At 39.3% G+C, this 22644-nt stretch overlaps 1 protein-coding gene across 2 annotated transcripts in view; it reads right to left on the reverse strand.

The window, feature by feature from the left end:
- BTBD9 (BTB domain containing 9) overlaps positions 1 to 22644 on the reverse strand; it is a 404071-nt gene that overhangs the window by 117492 nt on the left and 263935 nt on the right. The gene's annotated exons all lie outside the window — the stretch shown is intronic.

Raw genomic sequence — 22644 nt, forward strand, 5'->3', positions numbered from 1 at the left:
AATACTAAGCCTCCAGCTCAGAACTCCACTCACTCTTGCTCACTAAGGGACCATAAGTCATTTTTTCCTGTGCCCTATTTACACCCAGTGTTTTTGTCAGCTCTGATAAGGGGTGACTCACCTAATGTCTTCGTGTGGAAGGCTGATTAACTAATCTATCCACTTAAAGATTAACAGTAATGTGCCATAAGGAAAATTATACCCCAGCATGAAAACCTGCAATTGGGGAACCATTTTACAGGATCACATTCATTTATATCAATTATCTTGTTTATCAAAGACAATGAAACACCAATTGGTAGTAAAAAGGTACAGAGTGCACAGTGAGGAATAATTAGGTCTCGCCCTCCCGGAGGCTGAGAGCTGTTTACCACTTCACTTTGGAGGTGACGTTTACAGTGTCGGTTTTATAACTCTCCACATTAACTCTGAAATGTCAAAAGCAGGCAGTTAATTGTTTATCATACAAAATGTCACCTATGTAAAACACTGAGATATAAAATTGTTCTAACTGATCTACCACAAGGAATCCTGCCTTTTAGCTCTTCCAGCCTGCTTGTCAGTCTCTGCATCAGCTTGATGGCCATTATGTCGACTGTGCGTGCTGGCAGTGACTGACTGATGAGTAATATTCTCTGCATGTACTGTGTCTTCAGCCAATTGAAAAATAAAAATAACATGATATGAAAATTACTATTATGGTTTAAAGTAATATGACTTCAGAAGAGTGGGGGATGTCTGAACAGGAATGTCACGTGCTGTGATTTTCATTCTAGCTGAGACTGAGATTCAGAGACTCAAAGTAGTTTAAACTAACAAGATTGGGTATGCACTGCCAAGTCTTCTCAAGCCCCTCTGTGTTGACACTAACATCATGTTTCTGCCCTCAAATCTCTGAGTCATAAACTATGCACCGACAGGAGAATCTGTTTCCTACCACCTGGCAAACGTACAGGGATCACTCCCCTTCCTCTGCTGCCCACTACTCTAATCTTGCCAAAGCTACACCTCTGGCAATCTTGTTTTTAAGCTCAAATAACTCAATTTCCCTCTGGAGCCATAAAAATCAGGCAGACAAGAGGGGAGAATTCAGAGGGAAAGAAGGGATGAAGTAGGAGGAAAACAAAGTATTTCTATGGGGAAGGACAGGAGGGTCCAGGAAATCAGGGAGGTGAGGGTGAGGTCTAAAAACTCCTTAATATTCTATTAGACACAAAAGAATTTTTATAGTTAAAACATATTAGGACAAATGAATGGATGACTGTAGAAACCACCTGACCAAGGACATGGTTCACAGCCATCCACCCTGGATGAGGGAAAACACCACTGGGAGCCTATGGTAGGTGAACTCTGGCATCACTGTGGTCTTGGATATATGTGAATTTGCTTGACTAATCCACACACTCCGTGAAACGCTAGTTAAAAACAAAACAAAACCAAACCACAGGTGTGGGAGCTCACCAATCACAAAATTTATTTTATACTCTATCACACACAGATCCACAAAATATTTTTAAAAAGGGGGGAGGAACTCGTTGTTTCAACATAACTTTGTAAGACAGAGATAATCCAAGAAAATATTACAGGTCCATTTTATTTAAGGAAACAGGTGAAAAGTTCTAAAATAAATATTGGCCATCCAAGTCCAATAATTATTTAGCCAATACCTCAGGTCCAGGGGGCATGTGTCCTAGGGATGTGAGTGTGGGGTACATGGAACTCCTATCCTTATGGGGGCTAAAGGGGAGCCAGTGACTGAGCACAGAGGGTTCCCAAGGTGATTCTGGCTGGAGTGAGAAGCACAATAAGAAGGACTAGAGGGGATGTGGGGCCACCAGGTAGACAGCCTGCGGTGACAGCAAGGAGAGGGCTGGTGGCTTGTATCAGTGTGGCTGCAGCCACAGTAAGAAACAGGAATCAGAGAAAAGCAAATTAAAACCACAGTGATAAACTACTTTATGGCCCCTGTGCTGGTGAAGAGTAGCAAGCACACATGTCCACGTGGGTGAGGACACAGGAGGACAGGGCCCTCGTGTGCTCCTGGTGAAGGGCATGTGCAGGGGTCAAGCTGGGATGCAGGGCAGAAGGCAACGTGTTTGCACCGATACTCAGGGGTCTCACTCTTGTACACAGGGCCCGGGGAGGACACAAGACTCAAGAACATTCATTGCAGCTTTGTTTTGGGGAGTGGGAAACTGGAGACTACTAAGGACCTAGCACCAGGGCGATGAGGACAATAACAGCACCAACTTTGCTGGACTGTTGTGAAGGTTCAATTATTTAATGTGAAGTGCTTACTACAGTGTCCAGCACATAGTAGGACTATATAAATTTGCTAATAATACATTTATGATTATGATGAGTGCCAGGTAATATTAAGACGCAATGATATGAAGAACTTCACATAACATTGGATGAGAAAAGCACATAAAGAATTCATAACACAAAAATTTTCTGAAAATTAAAACATTCAAAAACCTACAGTATTTAAAGATTTTATAAGAATGTCTGAATATGAAGGAAATAATCAAACACAGTAGAGACATAGTGTCATAAACGGTGAATCACTGGGGACAGAGTAAAAATATCATGAGAAGGCCTTGCATGGACCACTGCGCCTGGTGCATTAAGACCTGAGGTGTGTGATTATCACGATTCCATACGGCAACAGGATAGGTGTTTAAAAACAAAGAGGGCCTGGGGTTGTGACTCAGTGGTAGAATGTCTGCCTAGCACATGTGAGGCAATGAGTTCAATCCTCAGCACCGCATAAAAATAAAGTAACTATATAACAAAGGTATTGTGTCCTACTACAGGTAAAAATAACAAAAAAATTAAAAACAAAGAAAAAAGGTCATTAGGCTGGGTTTTCTTTCCTTTTTTTTTTTCTGTACTGGGGATTGAACCAGGGGCACTTAACCACTGAGCCACATCCTTAGCACTCCCCCACACACCCTCCCTTTTTTGGTATTTTTATATCTAGAGACAGGGTCTCGCTGAGTTGATTAGGGTTTTTGCTAAGTTGCTGAGGCTGGCTTTGAACTCACAATCCTCCTATCTCAGCCTTGTGAGTCACTGGGATTACAGGCATGAGCCACCACACCCGGCTAGGCTAATTTTGTTTTTTATTTTATGGTTGAGATATCTGAGATAGCTGAGGCCTTGAGAAACCGTGTCTTATTTATCACACAGCACAACAGTAGAAGAGTGAGAATGTGGATCTGGGTTGGAAACACATCACTCCATTCATCATTCATTCATTCATTCAACATTTATTAAGATCAAGATTCCAAGTGTTGGAAATACAGCAGTGCACAAAACAGACATAATCAAACCATGAGAAAAAATGTCTACTTACCAATGAAAGTAGGTGCTCTGAAAGAAAAATCTCAGATCTATGAGCATTAGATGAAAAAACTTCACCTATTCTGGCAGTAGAGAATCAGAGGAGGCTTTTCTGAACAAGTGATATTAGATGAAATATAAAGACAGGCATTCCAGAGAAAATAGCAAATGCAAACGCCCTGTGGTCTCCAGAGACAGAAAGAAGGCCCTGTCCTGAACATGGAAAGCCAGATGGAGATTTATACAAGATGAAGCAAATGCACAGGCATCAGACCATGCAGGGCCTTGAGGGCCAGGGTGAAGATTCTGAACCTTACCTAAAGGTAATGGATAAAGTGTTTGAGTGACTGTGAGCAAAGCAGTGTTCTGACAAGACAAGTCCTGTTGGAGTGGGGATCAATAGAGGGACTAGAGAAGATGCAGAGAGCCCAGCAAGCAAGGACAGAGACGGTGGCGGCTTGCACTAGGATGGCAGTGGCAGTGGTGACAAGGGGACAGGTCTGTCACTTGGAATATGATATCAATATAAAAGTGACTTCTATAACATAAAATATTTCTCATCATGTGTATTTAGTGTGCTTCCACAGCTCACTGAGATTTTATTGAGATGTGCTTCCAAGTTTTTATAAGAGACATCTACTGAACATTAACTCATCAAAGAATCATTGGCAAAGAGTATGTGAATGCTCCTGGAGTGACTGGGTCTCTGGGCCAGCAGGAAGGAAAATGGGCTTTCATCGGTCATCTGCTACCAAAGACCTTGCTCTGTCTCAGCTCCTCTGACCATCGGGGGAATGGCAGCTGCCTAGACAGGGGTAGGGTGGGACAGCATCTCTCTGTTTCCCCTGCAGCCATGGGACCTTCTTGCACTGCTGCCGGCTCTGAACCAAGAACTCAATTCATATTGATATTTTACAGAATCATTTCCTGAAGATTCCAATTCCAACACTCTAACACCTTCTGCACTTTTATATCTCACTCGAGTCCCTCTCTTTTACACACCGCTTTATTACCATTTTAGTTGATTTCATCACAGCTTCATGGAAAACAACTTCACCAACGACCAAATCCTGTCATTATGGGGGCAGAATTGCAGTAATCCCCTGCTTGAGCACTAGGTAGTTTTTATGGTAATTTTACCATAGGTAATGTTGTGATTTTTAAGTACATTCTCTCCTTGTAGCACTATACTGATTCCTGTCCTTAAAAGATAAGTATCTAATGCAGCTATAAAAGAAACATACCCATCTTCACAATATTAATGAGCCAATAAACTCAAAAAGATTGCTGCGCCCCAGTCTGACTCTCCCACCATCCTCCTCTCCCAGGGTCCTGTCATTTCACTCAATTCTCTGTCACACCCAACCCTGCCACGTGGGGTGATGGGGTGGGGGTGGGGCTGCCAAACATTTCACCAGCTACAACAGCCCCCTAATCCTAAAGGTTTCTTTTGGTTGGAAGCACAGCCTTGCATTATAATTTTAAGAAATAAGTAACACTGTAATGTCCAAAAGGCACTGAAATATTTTTTCCCAGATCCTCCCTCCCATTTTAAATATCTTTCTTGACATACAATGAACTGCATGTAAATACGGGCAATTTGATGAGTTTTTAAAAATATTTTTAAAATTTTTTTTTAGCTGTAGATGGACACAATAGCTTTATTTATTTCTTTGTGGTGCTGAGGATAGAACCCAGTGCCTCACAAGTGTTCCACCACTGAGCCCCAGCCTCCCCTGCCCTGATGAGTTTGGATTTATGTAGATGCTGGGAAACTGTCAGCACAATTGAGACACAAAGCCTGCTACAACCTGTCCCCTCCCTGCCCCTTGGGATTCAGCCCCACCCCCACCAGCCTCAACATCCACAGATCTCATTTCTGCTGCTGCAGACTAATAGTCATTATCCAGAACTGGACATGGATGGACTCACAAAGTATATACTCCTTTTTTAAAATTTAGCATCTCTCATCCAGATTCTTTTTTTAAAATATTTTTTTAGTTGTAGTTGGGCATGATACCTTTATTTTATATTTATTTTTATGTGGTGCTAAGGATGGAACCCAGTGCCTCACAAGTGTTAAGCAAGCGCTCTATTGCTTAGCCACAATCCCAGCACCTCATCCAGATTCTTAAGGACTCTTGGTTTATTCATTAGATTCATCAGGTCAACCATTATACTTCATGAAGAAACTCCCTTATCTCACCAATAAAGAGGCTGTTCTTATAGTAGTGTGCTGTCTCTAGAGTGTACAGGGTGCTAAGGCACGTGGAGGGCATGGGGCACATGGAGGGCATGGGGTTGGCCCGGCAGTCTGCCTTGCCCTTACCTGGGACAGCATGCAAATAGCACTACTGAGAAACATTATTTTCCCCCATGATATTAAAGTGTCATATCTTCACTAAAGAAAAAAAAAGATATATATATATATATATATATATATATATATATATATATATATATATATATATATAATAAAAATGTCCTGTGAGCCCACCATCTAAAAACCCTGTTAACATTCTGATGCTCTTCCTCGTGTTCCCTCTAATGCACTATTATGAGTGAACTGTGTCCCCTACGATTTACTCGTTGAAGTTCTCACACTGCAATGTGAATGTATCTGAAGTCGGGCCTTTAAAGAGGTAATTCAGGTCAATGCAGTCATAGGGTGAAGCCTTAATCCAATGAATAGTGTCCTTATAAGAGGAGGAAAAATCACCAGGGATGCAACTGGACAGAGAAAAGGCAATGAAGGCCACGGAGAAGGTGTCTCTCTGCACCAAGGAGAAAGGCCTTAGGAAACCAAACTGCCAATACCTTGAGCTTAGACTTCTGGGCTCCAGAACTGTGAGAAAATAAATTTCAGTCATTAGAGCCACTCTGCATGTATTATCTTTATAGTTGTCTCTGTAAATTAATACGTGCACATATATTTAATTTAAAAATACTAGCATCCATCTGGCTATAATGATGGATCCTACTTCTGTTTTTCATTATGGGCACTGACCTATGTTATGAATGGCTATGTAGAAATTCTAATGGATACCTGTGTCATAATTTATTTCATCATGTCCTTATTGTTGGACATTTGTAGTCTTTCCCCTTTCGTTGGTTACCATAAATAACATTGTGCTGAACATTTTTTACAGAAGAAATGTTGTTCCTGAGTATTTCTTTAGGATAAATTACTAAAGGTAGAAGTAGTAGATCAAAGGGTATGTATTCTCAAGACTCTTAACAAATACTGCCAAACCGTCATCTAGAAAACTTGTAACATTCATATCTGAGTGGCACATGACTGCCCATTTCTCAACATTCTCACTAAGTCTTTTCATTTAAAACATCATTGCCAACAGGATTTTAAAATGAAATTTGACAAGCTGATTTTCAAGTTCATTGGAAAAGAAAATTTGAAATAGCCTAAAAATTTTAGAAAAAGAATAACTAGGAATGTATATTTGAAGTATGAGATAGCAAAATAGATTATAAAGCACAGAAGCTACAATAGATATATAAATCCATGATATATAGTATTTTAAATCAATGAAAGGAAAGATGAAATAATCAAAAGGAATTTCACAAAATGGTCACATATTTTAGAAAAAAGAGTTAAATCTTTACACCTCAGATCAAATGCAAATGAAATTTTAAATAGACTAAAAAGCAAAATGCTAAGCATATACATACACCTTAACAATAGGAAAAAGCAACCAACTACCAACAACCTCTGCAGAAAAGCATTTTGTGTGTGCATCGTGTGGTGGTAGGGAGTCGAACCCCAGAGCAGCCTACATCTGAGCTACATTCCCAGCCTTTTAATTTTAGTTTTTAGTTTTCACTAAGTTGCTGAGGCTAGCCTCAACCTTGCAATCTTCCTGCCTCAGCCTCTTCCTGGTGGGATTATAGATATGTGCCATAGAACCTCGATTAAAAAAAAATATACTTTTATTTTGGGCTGTGGACAGAGTCTCTAAGTCACAAAAACCAAAAGCAAAAAGAAAATAAGGAAAAAACTAACAGACACGATCAACTCAAAGTTCAAAACTTCTGTACCAAAAAAACCCATCAAAAGATAACTCACAGTTTGGAAAAAGATATTTGCAATGTGTACAAAAGGCAAAGAATGCATATCTATATATACAAAATTAACAATAAACAAGCAGTCAAATAGAAAAGTTGGAAAAGAACATTCACACCTCATATGAATATTCACAATTCACAAAAAATAGAAATGGCCAAGACACACAAAATAATAATTCTAAAAATAACTAGTCTGATAAGTTAAAATGTAGAAATGGTTTATTTACTGAGTGTACTTCTACATTGTTTGGGATTTTAACTATAGGTTGATAATTTATAATTATATGAATTTATGGAGTACCCAGTGATGTTATGATTCTTGAATACAATGTGGAATAATTAAATCAAGCTAGTTAACATATCCTTCTCCTCAAATACTTAACGTTTTTATGCTAAGAACAAATGAAATTTGCCTTCACTATGCTATGCAACATAAAAAAACGAAAACATAACCTCTTCTTCCTGAGATTTTGTACCTCTGACCATTCTGTCCTCACTCTCCCCACCCCCAGCCGCTGCGGCCACCATTCTACTCTGCTCCTCTGAGTTTAACTGTTTGAGAATCCACACATAAATAAGAACCTGTGACATCTGTCTTTCTGTGCCTGGTTTATTTCACTTAGTATGATGATTTCCAATTCCATTCACATTACCACAAATGACAGGATCTCCTTCTTTTTAAAGGCTGAACAGTATTCCACTGAGTATATATACCACATTTCCTTCCATTCATTCATCTGTTGATGGACAGTTGATTCTATAACTCAGCCACTGTGAATAGTCCAGCAATGAAGATGGGAATACAAATCTCTCTTCAATAAATTGATTTAAAACTCTCGGGGTAAATTCCAAGAAGTGGGATTGCTGGATCATATGGTAATTTTAATATTAACTTTGTGAGGAACCACCATACTGTTTTCCAAAACGGTTATACTAATTTACATTCCCACCCACAGTGTGCAAGGGTTCCCTTTCCTCCCATCCTTGCCAACACTTGTTACCTTTTGTCTTATTGATAACAGCTATTCTGGCAGGTGTGAGATGATATCTTAGTGTGCTTTTAATTTGCATTTCCCTAATGCTTAGTGATTGTGAGCCTTTTTTTCTTCTGTCTATTGGACATTTGAGTGTCTTCTTTTGGGGAATGTGTACTTAGGTCCTTTGTTCATTTTCTCAGTTGGTTTTTGTTGTTTTCTTGAAACTGAGTGCGCACTCTCTGATATTAATCCCTTATCAGATGTATGGCTTGCAATCCTTTCTCCCAATCTGTAGGGTGTCTCTGCTCACTGTTAAGTGTTTCCTTTGCTGTACAGAAGCTTTTTAGTTTGATGTAATTCCATTTGTCTGTTTTTACTTTTCTTGCCTGTGCTTTGGAAGTTGAATCCAAAAAATCATTGTCCAGACCAATGTAGGATAGTTTTCCTCATTTTATTTGGTAGTTCTACTGTTTCTGATCTTCTATTTAAGTTTTTAATCTATTTTGAGTTTTTTTATATAGCATGAGACAAGGATCCATTTTCATTCTTCTGAAAGTTTTCCCAGTACCACGTATTAAAGAGGCTCTTTTATCCTTTACCTATTGCATGTACTTGGCCCCTTGGGTGAAAATCATTTCTGCATGTACAGGATCATTTCTGGGCTCTTTATTCTCTTCTATTGGTCAATGTGTTTCTTTTTTTGCCCAGTTCCATGCTGTTTTAATTACCACAGCTTTGTACTATATTTCAAAATGAGGTAATAGGATACCTCCAAGCTTCATACTGAGGTTTTTACGGTTCCATATGAATTTTAGGATTAAATAAAATTCCATGAAAAATGACATTACAGTTTTCAAAAGGACTGCACTGAATCTGTAGATGCTTTGGGTAACAGACATTTTTAATAACATTCATTCTTTCAATCTATGAACATAGTATATGTCTGTCTTCAATTTTTTTTCATCAATGTTTTTTGGTTTTCAGTGTATGGATCTTTCATCTTGTTGGTTAAATTTGTTTCTAAGTATTTTATCTTATGTTTGTAACTATTGTAAATGGTATTATTTTCTTGATTTCCCATTTAGATAGTTTACTGTATGGACTTTGTATCCTGTGACTTTACTGCATTTACTAGTTCTAAAAGCTTTTTCGTGGACTCTGAGTCTGAAGTCTGTAGGCATTTCTGTATATAAGATCATGTTTTCAGCAAATGATGACAATGTCATTTTTCCCTTCCTATTTGTAATACACTTTATTTCTTCCTCTTGCCCAATAGCTAAAGATTTCTGTTTTTGATGAGAAATGGTGAATGTGTTACTTACATAAATACAAATGTAAAAATATTTGCAATTAAACAAAAAAATGGAATATCAATATGCATTTCTTCAATTATTAGTGAGGCTAAACTCTTTCAAGTTTATTGACTATTCTGTTTCATCTGCTTTTTTTAAAAAAAAACTGTTTATATAAACTTTCTTTTTGGGGTTCATTCTTATGTATTTCTTTTACATTAAAAATCTAACTTGTTGTCACGTATGTTGCAATTAGTTTTTTTCCCAGTTTGTCAAACACCTTTGAATTCTGTTTATGGTTTCTTCCTTTGCTTTTATGCTGAGGAAGTTGTTCCCTACCTTAAAATCAGAAAAACTTATTAATGGCTCCCTACAGTTCCTTTGGAGCAACAATATAAAATCTAACTCTTGAACAGACAACTATTTTGGTATACACTATGAGGAAGAATTTCACATAACTGTTTTCAATTGTCAAGTGTCTCAGCATCACTTGCTGTGTAACCCTTCCATTCTTAACAGATGGGAAATGTCATCTTTTATCTTGCACTATATTCTTAAAACTACTAGGATTCTAATTCAGAGTTTAGATAGTTGCTTAGTTTATCTACCAGCTTATTCTCACAATAATGTCATAATTCCTTTAGTGTGTAATACTAATATTAATATATGATGACATGAGATTCCTCATTTTTAAAAAATTTTTACTTCTTCAGGGTTTTGTTTTCTGTGGGGGAGTAAAATATTTCCACTTACTTATTCTCTTGGAAATCTGAAAAAAACTTTAAAAAAGAGATGAGGTTCTGAGCAGTCTTGGATTAAATCTGTAGATTAAGATGGAAAGAACCAATATGTTTACTTTATTTTCTCATGCAGGAATGTGAGATTCCATTACTCAGTTCTTCTTAAAGATTTATAGTTTCTTATGTTTCCACGTAGGAGTTTGAGAGAGGAAAAAAAGCAGACCTCTCTGGCATCAGCACCTCCTGGCCACACTGTCTGTGGGCACACAGCATCCTACCAGCTCCCACCTTTGTCCCTGACCCAGTCCTCATCTCTAATGGCAAATGAGTCAGGATGGGTGCCTAGGGATAAACTAGGTATAAATCAGGAATGTAGCTCTCGGGTTGTTACCAGTTACCTTACAGTTTTTATTGTTATTAAGAATGAGGTGGATTCTCCCCCACATTATACATCTAACTGATTATTGTATATACTAAAGAAAACCACAGCAATGTCAAATAGAAGCAGTGATCAGGGCCAGCTTTGTGGGCACGTGACCTCTACAGACAGCTTGCTACACCCAGAGAAGACCCGCACTTAGTTTGATAATCCACTATCCCTGTTTTTTCTTAATAATCTTATCTTCAAACTTACGTTTTTAAAGGTCCAAGTGTAATGAAAATGCTCACAAGCAGAGGAGATGTGCAAAATGTGCACTACCAACATTCTCTGCTTGTCCAATTTGTGTATGGTGTTCATGATGTCCCACAAAGCATGGACAGGCTGTGGACTCTCCCTGCCTGTAGGTTGTGAGACTACAGTCAAATGCCAGGGAAACCTGACATGTTCACAACCAAGTGAGCAGGGCTGCTGACACTTTCCCTTCAAACCCAAATTTGTTTAAAATAAAAAGGTAAAGGCATTTAAAGAAGCACTGATGACCAAGGAACTCTGTCATATCCTTCTTTACTCTCATTAGTACTCTGTGTTAGCCAAATACACATGCTGAAAATCATGACACAGAATGAAAAGGAACAGAACCCAGTCATTTATTTGTTTATTTGTTTGTTTGTTTTGGCAGGGGTTGGCGGGATCAGCACTGGGGATTGAACCTAGGGCTTTGCACATGTTAGACCAGTGCTCTACCACTAAGCTCCATCGGTAGCCCTATCCAGTCCAGCCTAGACTAGCCCAGCCTATTCAGACACTGCCTTGCTAACTAAATTGCCCAGGCTGGCCTCCAACTTGTGATCCTCCTGCCTCAGGGTCCAAGTAATTGGGACTATAGGTTAAACCATCATGCTTGCCTCTATAGATTCTTTAAGTCCTTCCTTACTTATTAACAAACTAAAAGTAGAAAGTGTTTATAAAATGTGCATGTATCAATAAGTGAATTAAAATCAGTTCTATTAGTTTTGTACAGCATTTTCACTGTTATGGTAACAACTAAATTCATAACATGTATCAGCTACCAAGTAAGAACTACGCAATTTTGGTGAGTCTGCATATGATATAAATGATCTTATATTTGCATCTAAAATTGCCATTGTATAATATAAAAACAGTAACCAGGTACAGTGGCACACACCTATAATCCCAGTGGCTCAGTAGGCTGAGACAGAGGGATCACAAGTTCAAAGTTAGCCTCAACAAGACCCTAAGCAACTTAGTGAGATTCTGTCTCAAAAAATAAAAAGGCTGGGAATGTGTTTCAGGATTAAGCACCCCTGGGTTCAATCCTTGTTCCCCCTTAAAAAAAGTCATGCCAAGTTAAGAGAGACTGAAGAAAGGAAAAAGCATTTTAAAAAGCCTTTAATGACACTTTTTTCCAGCTTCTGAACATAGGGTCCCATGCTTTCATTTGGCACTGTGCCATACAAATCATGTCACTGGTTCTAAGGTCACAATAGGTATATTTTCTTTGTGTGTGGTACTGGGAATGGCTACTTCTTTATTTTAGGCTTTATTAGACCTGCCTAAACTGATCAAACTCACTGTTTATACAGTGGGTGATTACAGAATTGTTATTGGCACTAAAAGATAAAAACACCCACAAGTCTATCAAAGGAGACGGGTTAAATAAATTATAGCACCTTCACCAGTGGGTACTGTACAGGTGTAAAACAGAATGAGAAAACTCTACAGGTACTGGTAAAGAAAGACCTCCAAGAACACTGTTAACTGAAAAAAGTATGTGAATATGTGCCACCTTTTCTAATAAAAAGGGAAGCAATAAGAATATCTATGTATAATACCTATTCAAAACATTAATTTTAAAAGTTCCTAGGTTTGGAGATTTAGGACTGGTCTACTGGGTTAGGACTAAGCCAACAAAATTAGATCTTAGGTTCCCCTGACCACCACAATATCTTGCACGATCAGTGCCAGAGAAACATCTTGCCTATTGTAATCTTGCTATTCATAATGCCAGTCTGAGGCAAAATCATGGTTTGTGAGAAGCAATATTCCCATGTGATATTGAACACATACTCTGAAATGTCCCATTTAAGAACAAGTTGTACACGCACGCGCACACACCCAGGCATAAACCCTACAAAACAAGAGCTGTAAAATCTTTTTTCAGGCAGCCTTTATTTAAAAAATAAAAAGTGGAGAGACTAATGAAAGGACACTATGCACCCAACTGACCACACTCTAAATTGAGATTCTTAAATGTAGGAAGTCATTTTCTAACCATCACCCCATACTATTCCCCAAGAAGAACTGCATCCCATTCCTTTTTGGGAACACAGGCCCTGTGGAAGCAAAAACAGACAGACATCACGCATTATTGTGGGGCCTTTACTTCTCTTGAGATTTTTGTAAAACCAAATCTCTTATGAGAGAATTTCACTTTATCTTCTGCAGGGGAAAAGTGAACTACACACGTCAGTGTCGCTCTTCTTCTCCCATGCCCCACCCAATGCCAGGTGCTCCACGGGAAGGGGCTCTGGCTGTGGAGTGGTCAGATACAGCCTTTCACAGGATGACCATTGTGATTCTCTGGAGCTTCCGCCTTAGGACTGAGCCGATGACCCCTCTGGTGGGAGCTCTTCCCTGGTGCCGTTCCCTCAGCTCAGGCTTCTGCTCCTGTTCAGTGACGCCACCATAGCTGCTGAATACCCCAATACACCACTTATTTTACTGTGTTGTCACCTTTTAATTCCTCCTCCATTCGCTCACATGATTCTCAAGGCAGAAACTACACCTGTGTCTCTTTCTCTCCCCAGTGCCCAAGGTACGCTTGGCAGCCTCTTAATAAGTCTCTGCTTAATGCCAAGTTATTTATAGTAGCTAAAGAAGTTAAGTTTCACTGACAATCAGAACCAGCCTTAATACCTGTGAGAAGAATCAGCTGGGAAAGAAACAGCCTTGTCCAGACTTGCCAGGGAACTGCCTGCAGGGGGCATGGGGGCCCCGGGTCAGGCTGGGCAGGGTGCTTCTTGCCACATTCTAATGCCTTCCTACACCAATGACTCCCTTCTCCCTAATCTCTGTTTCTGCTGTGGGGGACACTTATTTTTCTATATGGAGTTGTGAAGTACCCAAGGCATATTGTAGCCCTAGTTCAGTGGCTTCAAAGCCCATCACCATGCAGCTTTCCAACTCTGTTTACTTTCTGAGAAATTTTACAGCAATTCTGAACACACTGTTACAATCTTAAACTACTTCTAAATGAGAGTTGCAACTCTAGACCACTATTTCTATTTCCTGCCTTCAGCTCCTGGGAGGGAAATAAGTGTCACCTATTTTTGTTGCTACGTAAATTAGCACTTTTGTTGCGCTCTGTAAAATTTACCGAATTCTTCAAGGCTCAGCTCAACATGCAGCTCTTCGTGAAGCCTTATCTTATTAGGCAAGAAAAAACAAAGGTTTTCTTTATATCCCAACTAAATATTTAACCTTTCTCACTGCTTGTGCCTTTACTATCCTCCACGGCACATGTTTCCAGCCTCACCATGTCGGGCTGTGCTGACTCAGAGGGCGGGTTCCCCCTGCAAGGAGCCCCGTTCATGCTGCTTTCAGCCTTTGAGCTCCTCGCCTTCCCTGGCTCTAGCCTGCACCTCGAAGGCTGAACCTTTGCCAACTGCAGTTCAAGACTTCCCTTACTAGCCTGGCTTTTGGTTCTGCCAACAGGGGAAACTGGTGGGAGACTGGAAGACGCTCCGAGGAAGAAGGCACGCTCCGTTCCACCTGCCTCTGGTGGTGGTGATGATGATGGCAGGGCAGCTGGTCAGGGGCACCAGTGCTCCTGTTCAAACAGGGTGGCGGGAGACAGGAGGGCCTGACAGCTTCAGCCAGAGTTCCTGTGCTTATGCTACCTATTTTGGTTGCCTTAGGCCAACTACTAACTAGAAACTAGAATTTTAAAAAGCCACCAGTCTTTCTGGCCCCATCCTGGTAGATACATAGAAAATACATAATAGCCTAGAGCTGATAAAAGGATTTTCTTCCTATTCTTTGAACAGGTTAAAGAATCCTGAATTTTTGAGCCTAGAACTCCATGTTCTAGTTAGTATATTTTAAGCATAGAGCTTATATTTTCCAGAAGATCCAGGAGACCTTAAGAAAGAAAACTAGATTTCTGTAATGCTGAATATCACATTCCAATATCAATGTAGTGTTTACTGCTCCCCCAGGTCTTACTAAAAGCATTCTCTATTCATCTAGAAGACTCGGAGGAAGAGAAGAGCTATTTAATGAAGAAATGTAAATGGCCCTTAAACCTATGAAATGATGCTCAATTTCTCTCATAAGAGAAATGCACTTAAAACTGCTCTGAGATACCATTTCTTACCTATCAAACTGGCTAAAATCCATTGGTTAGGCTGTGGGGAAGTAGTTTGAATCATATAATGCCAGTGTGAATTTTAAAATGGCACCATCTCTATAATAGTGAATTTACCAATGTCTAACAAAACCCTCTGTGCATTTACCATTTGATCATGCAATCCCTATTCTAGGAATCTATTTAAAGATAGATTAGCACAAATGGGGAAAAGATCTATGTACAAGTCTATGCTACTATTTCTAGTAGCAGAAGACTAAAAACAACCCAAATTGTTCATCAAAAGAGAACAGATTTTGAATAAACTACAACATATCTGCATCAAGACCCGTGAAGCTACAAACAGGAATAAATGATATCTTTCTATGTAGCTAGCACCAGAGTAAGCATTAAATACAGAAAAGGTGAAGAAAAAGTATGCTGCCAATTACTCGAAACAGTGAGGAATACAAAATATATTAACATATATTTATATATACCAAACATTTATTAAATAGGATAAAAAAGAGGGAAAAGAGATTACTTATGGGGTAGAGGGAACAAAAAAAGAAGCTTGATTTCTCTGACTATAGCTTTTCTTTGTAGACCTGATTTTAAAACCATGTATTTCACAGTTATAAAACAAAATTTATTAATTTTTTTGTTTTGTTTTAAAACCAGAATATTCACTGGTGACTAATTACTGAAACTCTCAAGCTGAATGGGGTGCCCCAACAGTTGCTCTCTGGGTTAAGGGTTGCTCCTTCGTAGAGTCCATGCTTGACTGTGCGATACACAACTTTTAGATGCCTCCTTTGACCAGTTCTGGTGGAATTTTATTTTGAGGCCTGGACACTTCAGTATACTTTATTTTGCGTTTGGCACAGTAGCCACATTTGCCACAGGACAACTTCTAGAGGTGGCAGGCCTGGAGCACAGCAATATGACATGTGTGTCCTACTATGATGCTTTCCAAACAATGATGTTTCCTTTGTCAACTGGCTTCTACCACAGAGATGAAAGAGCTAAAGCAAAAAATGCTTTAAAGGCAACCCCTACATAATGAAAGCAAAGTAGAATAGAAGAACTAACAGTATACTGAAATAGTGAGCCACACAGAATTATTTCAAGTAATTTAAAAATACGGTAATTTGGGGGGATATTTCCAGTGCAATATGTTCTGAGGACACAAAATAATTGTAAAAATCTTAAACTATTTTCAGTAATCATATGTCTCATGAGTTTTGATACTGTTATTCAATAGCTATTTTGTATGTACTGGGGATATTGAACTGTGTCACTGATAACCAAGATTTTTAATATGGAGAAAAGATGATGAAAGACAGATTGAGAGGTTAAATAACAATCTCGGAATATCGAATTTGAAGTGTCATATGTATTCATGATCTATTTTATGTGTTAAATATGTGATATACAAATGTTTAAGAATATGTACAGGTATGTTCTACTCTGCCTACTGAAGGCCTGGAAATAGTGACACAATACAAAGATCATCTACTGTGCCTACACTGAGGTTTCCAGATGTCATTTCACACTAAACAGAACCAAGGTTTCTTGAAGAAATGGCTGATTCAAGACCAAAGGCAAAATGTACAAGATAAACCTGGTACATCTTGTACATCTTGTCAAGCCACAAATCAAAGAACTATTGAGGACTATTGAAGATGTGTCAAAAGGGCTCCAGAACAAATTCAAAGAGGCTAAAGATAATAATGTGAAGATCAATAATAATAACTGCAATTGTTTAAAAGATGCCAAATGTGTTTAATTCCATAATCTCAAAATGATATGTACCTGTTACCCCCTAATAATTCCCACAATCAAAGCTCTTTGGTCACCTTTTGGGGATGCTAGGGAACACTTCTTCACTTTAAAGACTGGTAAATAAAAGGAAAAGCTATAATATTTAGACTTCTCTCCCTATGCAAACTGCATCTTAGGATTACCAAGCAAGTTTTCAGGGAATTCTTCTCTTTCTAGCTACTAAATGAAGAAGGAATGACAGACTATAACCACTTTGCAATACCAAGTTTATGAAGTTATGGATCTAGGAAATAATTATCAATGGATGTGAACATCTTAAATAGAAACAACCAGAGCTTTTCCGTGCTTGATAGACACACTTAACATTACTATGGAGCAATGCTATCTAATACTATTACTAACAACAACAACAACAAAACAACATCATCAATAATAATAGTTGAATCTGACTTAGTCTCTAATTACCGAGTTATTAGAAATGCAATGGCCGGGCATGGTAGAGCATGCCTGTAATTCCAGTGGTTCAGGAGGCTAAGGCAAGAGGATCATGAGTTCAATGCCAGCCTCAGCATCTTAGCAAGATCCTGAGCAACTTGGGGAGACACTGTCTCAAAATAAAATATAAAAAGTGTTGGTATATGGCTCAGTGATTAAGCACCCCTGGGTTCATTCCCTAGTATGAAGAGAGGGAGGGAGGGAGGGAGGGAGGGAGGGAGGGAGGCAAGCAGAAAAGCGATGGATAACATGCTAAACATTACCATGGGGATTCAGTGACCAAAATCTAGGCTGTCGGAAACTACAGGACAAATCTAATTTCTTCAACAAATTTTAATGGGGGAGGAGTGGAAGAGAAAGAAAGACAAGAGACAAAATAAATGAAAGGAAACCTGTAGATTTAAAGATATTTAAGTCATAACAGCTATTGGCATAAGTTGGACCTTATCTGAATTTATTGATGGCACTAGGGATCAAACCCAGGGTCTTGCATATGCTAGGAAAGCACTCAACCACTAAACCACAACCTTAGCCCTGCTTTTTTTTTTAATAAATTCTGATTTTAACAACTCCTAAAGCACAAACACTCTCACTCCAGATTTTGAAACAATTAGGAAAAATTCAACACTGACTGGATATTTAATACTTTTAAGGAATTACTATTCAATTTTGGGAAACTGATAGTGTTATGATTATGGCTACAAAAATAAGGCCTTATATTTAGAGATATGTAATGAAATATTTATGGATGAAATAATAAGATGTCTGGGATTGGCTCTAAAATAATCTGATGGAGGAAGAAGTCACAGAGAGTTAACTAGGTTGTCTGTGAGTTGATAGTTCTTGAAGACAGGTAATGGGGACTATTTTTTCTGTGTGAATGTAAGGGCAAGATGCAGTGAAAAGGAAGATTGGTGACAGAGGGGTAAAAAACCCAGAATTGATACTGAGAAATGGGGCTGTTTCTGTTACTAAATTAACCACGTGGTTCTAGAGCTTTTGGAGTTTTAGAGAGGAATTTTGAAAAGTTTAGAAATGCAAGCTGGAAAAGTTTTAGAATGTTCTAAGTTTAATAGTCAATTTGGGAGGAAGCACAGAAAACCAGAATGCCAATAGGCCTGTGGACAGTAAAGACTTGGCTTATGAGGTTTCAAAGGAGAGAAAGGACTCTATGGGAATTGGACTAGAGGCCGTTCGTATTACATTCTGGCAAAAACAAAACAACAACAACAACAACAATCTGCATCTTGCTTATGTCCTGAGACTTACTGTGAGGCTGAAATTAGAGGTGATGGCCTAATTAATTTGGCAGAGGAAATTTCAAGGCAGCACAGCACTCAAGTGGCAGCATGGATATTGCTGGTAGATTTGAGCCAAATTAACGGTGATAATAAGGAGCAGGAAACAGCAGAAAGATTTGAAAAATTGCAGTTTGTCCAAAAGAGTGCAAGTAAAACTGGGTGAGATTATAGCCACTAAAGATTCACTGAGTACTTTACCCAGACACAATAGGAAAAACAGCGTGAGGGCATCTCAGAAATTGGCAAGACCACATCCATCTCAGGATGAAGGGTATAAAGTAAAAATTTTTTTTCATAAAAGAACACTTGGGCACCCTACTTGCACACAGCAGTCTAGGAAGATCTTTCACCATGCTCAGCTGCCCAGTAACTCAGAGGCTGCTGCATTTGTGGTGCCTGGAAGCCTGGTTACCTCTCAAAATGTTGGCAGAGCTTGGCTTCAACCATGTGGTACTAGTTCTACAAGATTGTAGGATGGTGAAGTTAGGGGGTTATGGAAGCTTCCACTGTAATTTCAAAGGAAGGCCTAAAAAGCCAGGAAAAATGTGAGCAGTTTAAAGTCCCCGTGGGCTGCCACGGAGAGGGTGATGAGCAAAGAAGTAGAAAGGAAGCAAAAGTTGTGGTGAAGACCCCTGAGATTAAGAGATGCTAGTAACATGAATGTCTACTGCTGAGAAAGCTGCAGGAGTAGAGACAAGCCAGACTGCAACTAGCAAGCCACAGTGGCGGAGCTACACAAGCCCTTCAGAGGAAACATCACAATGCCATGTGCCCCAGATGTTGGATGTAGAGCTACAGAACTTGTTTGCCCAGCTGGATTTTGGTCTTGCTTTTGTTCCATCTCTTCTTTATATGCCCATATTTCTCCCTTGTGGAATGGAAATATTTACTGTATGCCATTACATAGTAGATATATATAACTTAATTTTGATTTTTTTATAGCAGTTCATACTGAGAGTTTGCTCTGAATCTTGGAAGAATTTGGGAACTACTGATAATGAACTAAATGTATTTTGCATTGTGAGATGGGCATAAACTTCTGGGGACCAGGGGTGGAATGTTAGGTCTCCCGAAAGTTCATGTATAAGACAATGCAAGAATATTCAGAGAAAATGATTAGATTATGACAAGGGTGACCTAATCAGTAAATTAATTCACAGTGGATTAACTAGGTGGTAACTTTAGACAGGGAGGTTATAGTGGAAGGAAGTATGTCACGGGGGGTGGTGATGCTAGAGTTTATGTTGTGTCCTTGGTGAGCAGAACTCTCTTTGCTTCATGGCTGCCATGTCCTGAGCTGCTTTCCTTCACCACACTCAACCACCATGATATTCTGCATAACCTCAGGTCCAGAGATATAGAGTTAGCCAACCATGAACTGAACCTCTGAAACTGTGAACCAAATAAATTATTCTTGCTCTAACTCTTCTTGTAAGGTCTTTTGGCCACAGCAATGAAAATCTGACTCCAACACATTGTGGGATAAAAAACTTATAAAAAGTAGCCAATTCTATTCTAATTTTTCTTCCATGCCTCACTGCTAAGATAGCTTACAGTTTTCTATAAATGCCTCCTAACAGAGGAGCATTCATCATGGGCCTACTCTCCCAGGACAGAATACGTCCCAGCAAGATCCAGAAGCAGCCACAAAATGAGAAGGGGTTGTAGTGGCAGCAGCTAAGATGGACAGTTTGGTAGAGCTCGGAGGCAGTCCCAAGGATAAGACCCTAGAGAACCTCAAAGCTTCTCCATGAAACTGTGCAAGTAAAGTAGCATTGAGGAGAGACATGTTGTCATCAAACATAGAAAACAAACTCTTTGGTAGGAAAAGAAGACTAAAATCTTATGCAGTTGATACCTTGTTTTTGTTTGTTCGTTGTGTACCAGGAATTAAACCCAGGGTGCTTAACCACTGAGTCACATCGCCATCCCTTTTTATTTATTTTTTATTTTGAGAAAGGGTCTCACTAGGTTGCTTACAGCCTCACTAAGTTGCTGAGGCTAGCTTTGAACCTGCAATCCTCCTGCCTTAGTCTCCCGAGCCACTGGAATTACAGATGTGCACCACCACGCCTGGTGGCTAATGCAGTTATTTTTACTTGTATTATTTTCTGGCATCATTACATATTTTAAGCATAAACATTAAAATCGATAAAATACAAATATTTTTAAAGTCATTTTTTAAGGCCTATAGAAAAATGATTAGTGGAGTCTATCAAATTATGAAAGGATGACCAGGTATCTTAAAAGAAGGAAGTTCTGAACCTAGAAACATAAAAGTAAGTTTTGATACTGTTTAGTTATTCATGATATTATTTTAGTTTTAATATGGTTTTTCCTGCCATGAAAATGCAGGGTTGATATCAGTGGTTCTTAATGGTTGATAGCATATTTCACAGGACATAGGAAGAAATAAGAAGCATGCATCTATGACTTAAAAACAACTTTGAGCTGGGTATGGCAGTGCACGCCTATGTTCCCAGCTACTTGGGAGGCTAAGGCAGGAGGACTGCTTGAACCTAGGAGTTGGAAGCCAGTCTGGGCAACACAGTGAGGCTCTGTCTCAAAATAAATAAATAAATAAAATAAATAAATTAAAATTAAAACTCCTGGTGAATCTGACACACCAGTGTCCACACTAGAGTACCACTCCTTTCTGGGAGGTTCCTGCAGGGTAGCTGGCTGGGATCTGTGGGCCGCTAAATGCACCTGAGATAATCAACATGGAAAGCTGGCCATTACTATTTCAAACACCTCTCTAAGTGAAGCAAAGCTGCAATGTCAGACAGAGGATAATGAGATCCCCCTGTACTTCTTCACACTCACGCCACCTCCCTGTCTGCCCAGCACAGGCAGCTCTGAGCTGGGAAGACGTCCCAGGAAGGGCCAGAGGGGATCCCACTGCAGACCATCTGCTGGCAAGTGTACACATATAGCTGCCTGCCTGCACCACTGCTCCCATTTGGTTGAGGGACGATGACAGGAGGATGATTGCAGTGCTTTTTGTAGTCAAGCTTGTGACCATCACAGAAAAGGGCTCAAAGAAAAGTGTTCAACCAGACTCCAGAAACACTTCTTGCATCTCTGCAATCTTCTTTCAGAGCTTGACATGCCTGCGACTGTCACTGCTTCTGACAGTACCAAGTGGTTCAGCTAGGACAAAACACTCACACCAACAACAGTATCCCTTATTACAACTCATCCTGAGTTTCACTCTTATAATGGCCTCTCACACCAGATGGGCCTGTTTCTTTGATAATTACAGTGTCCTCCAACACTTTAATAGGACTGATTTAAGTAGATGGCACCTTCTGTGGAGAATGTTAAAAAATGCAGCACCTGGGGCTGAATCGAGTAGCCCGATGCGCCCTATGTTGTGAATAAGCAGGACTTTGGTTAGTGAGGACTCTCCAGGTTGCACGGTCACACACACAGTGAGGCCTTCAGTCTACAGAAGAACCTGGGTGAAAAGGAGGAAAAGAAGGGCCCTTCCTCAAACCTATACAGCCTACAGAGTTAAAAAACAGTAACACCAGGTAATGCTTCAAACTTGTTAACTTTCAAAGTTACTTAAAAATACAGAAATCAACTTTGATATTTAATATTAAAAGTTATATCCATAACAAAGTTAAAACTAAAACAATGGTTTTAGTTGAGCTCTAAAAGTTCTCTATACACTGGAAATTTTTAACTCCTGCTACTTTATTAATATTATTCTCCCAAATTCCCGTAAGTAAAGGATTAACAGGACACAACAGGTGTTAGGACAATTTAGGCTGTGACCATTCAAAGAACTGGTGAACATCCGTGAGTGACACTCCTCTTTCCCATTCTAATCATTACCAAGTTTTCAGGACATGCGTTGATATGGACATGGGTCC

This window comes from Spermophilus citellus, assembly GCF_964194105.1.
Source record: "Spermophilus citellus genome assembly, chromosome: 5".
Taxonomy (NCBI): domain Eukaryota; kingdom Metazoa; phylum Chordata; class Mammalia; order Rodentia; family Sciuridae; genus Spermophilus; species Spermophilus citellus.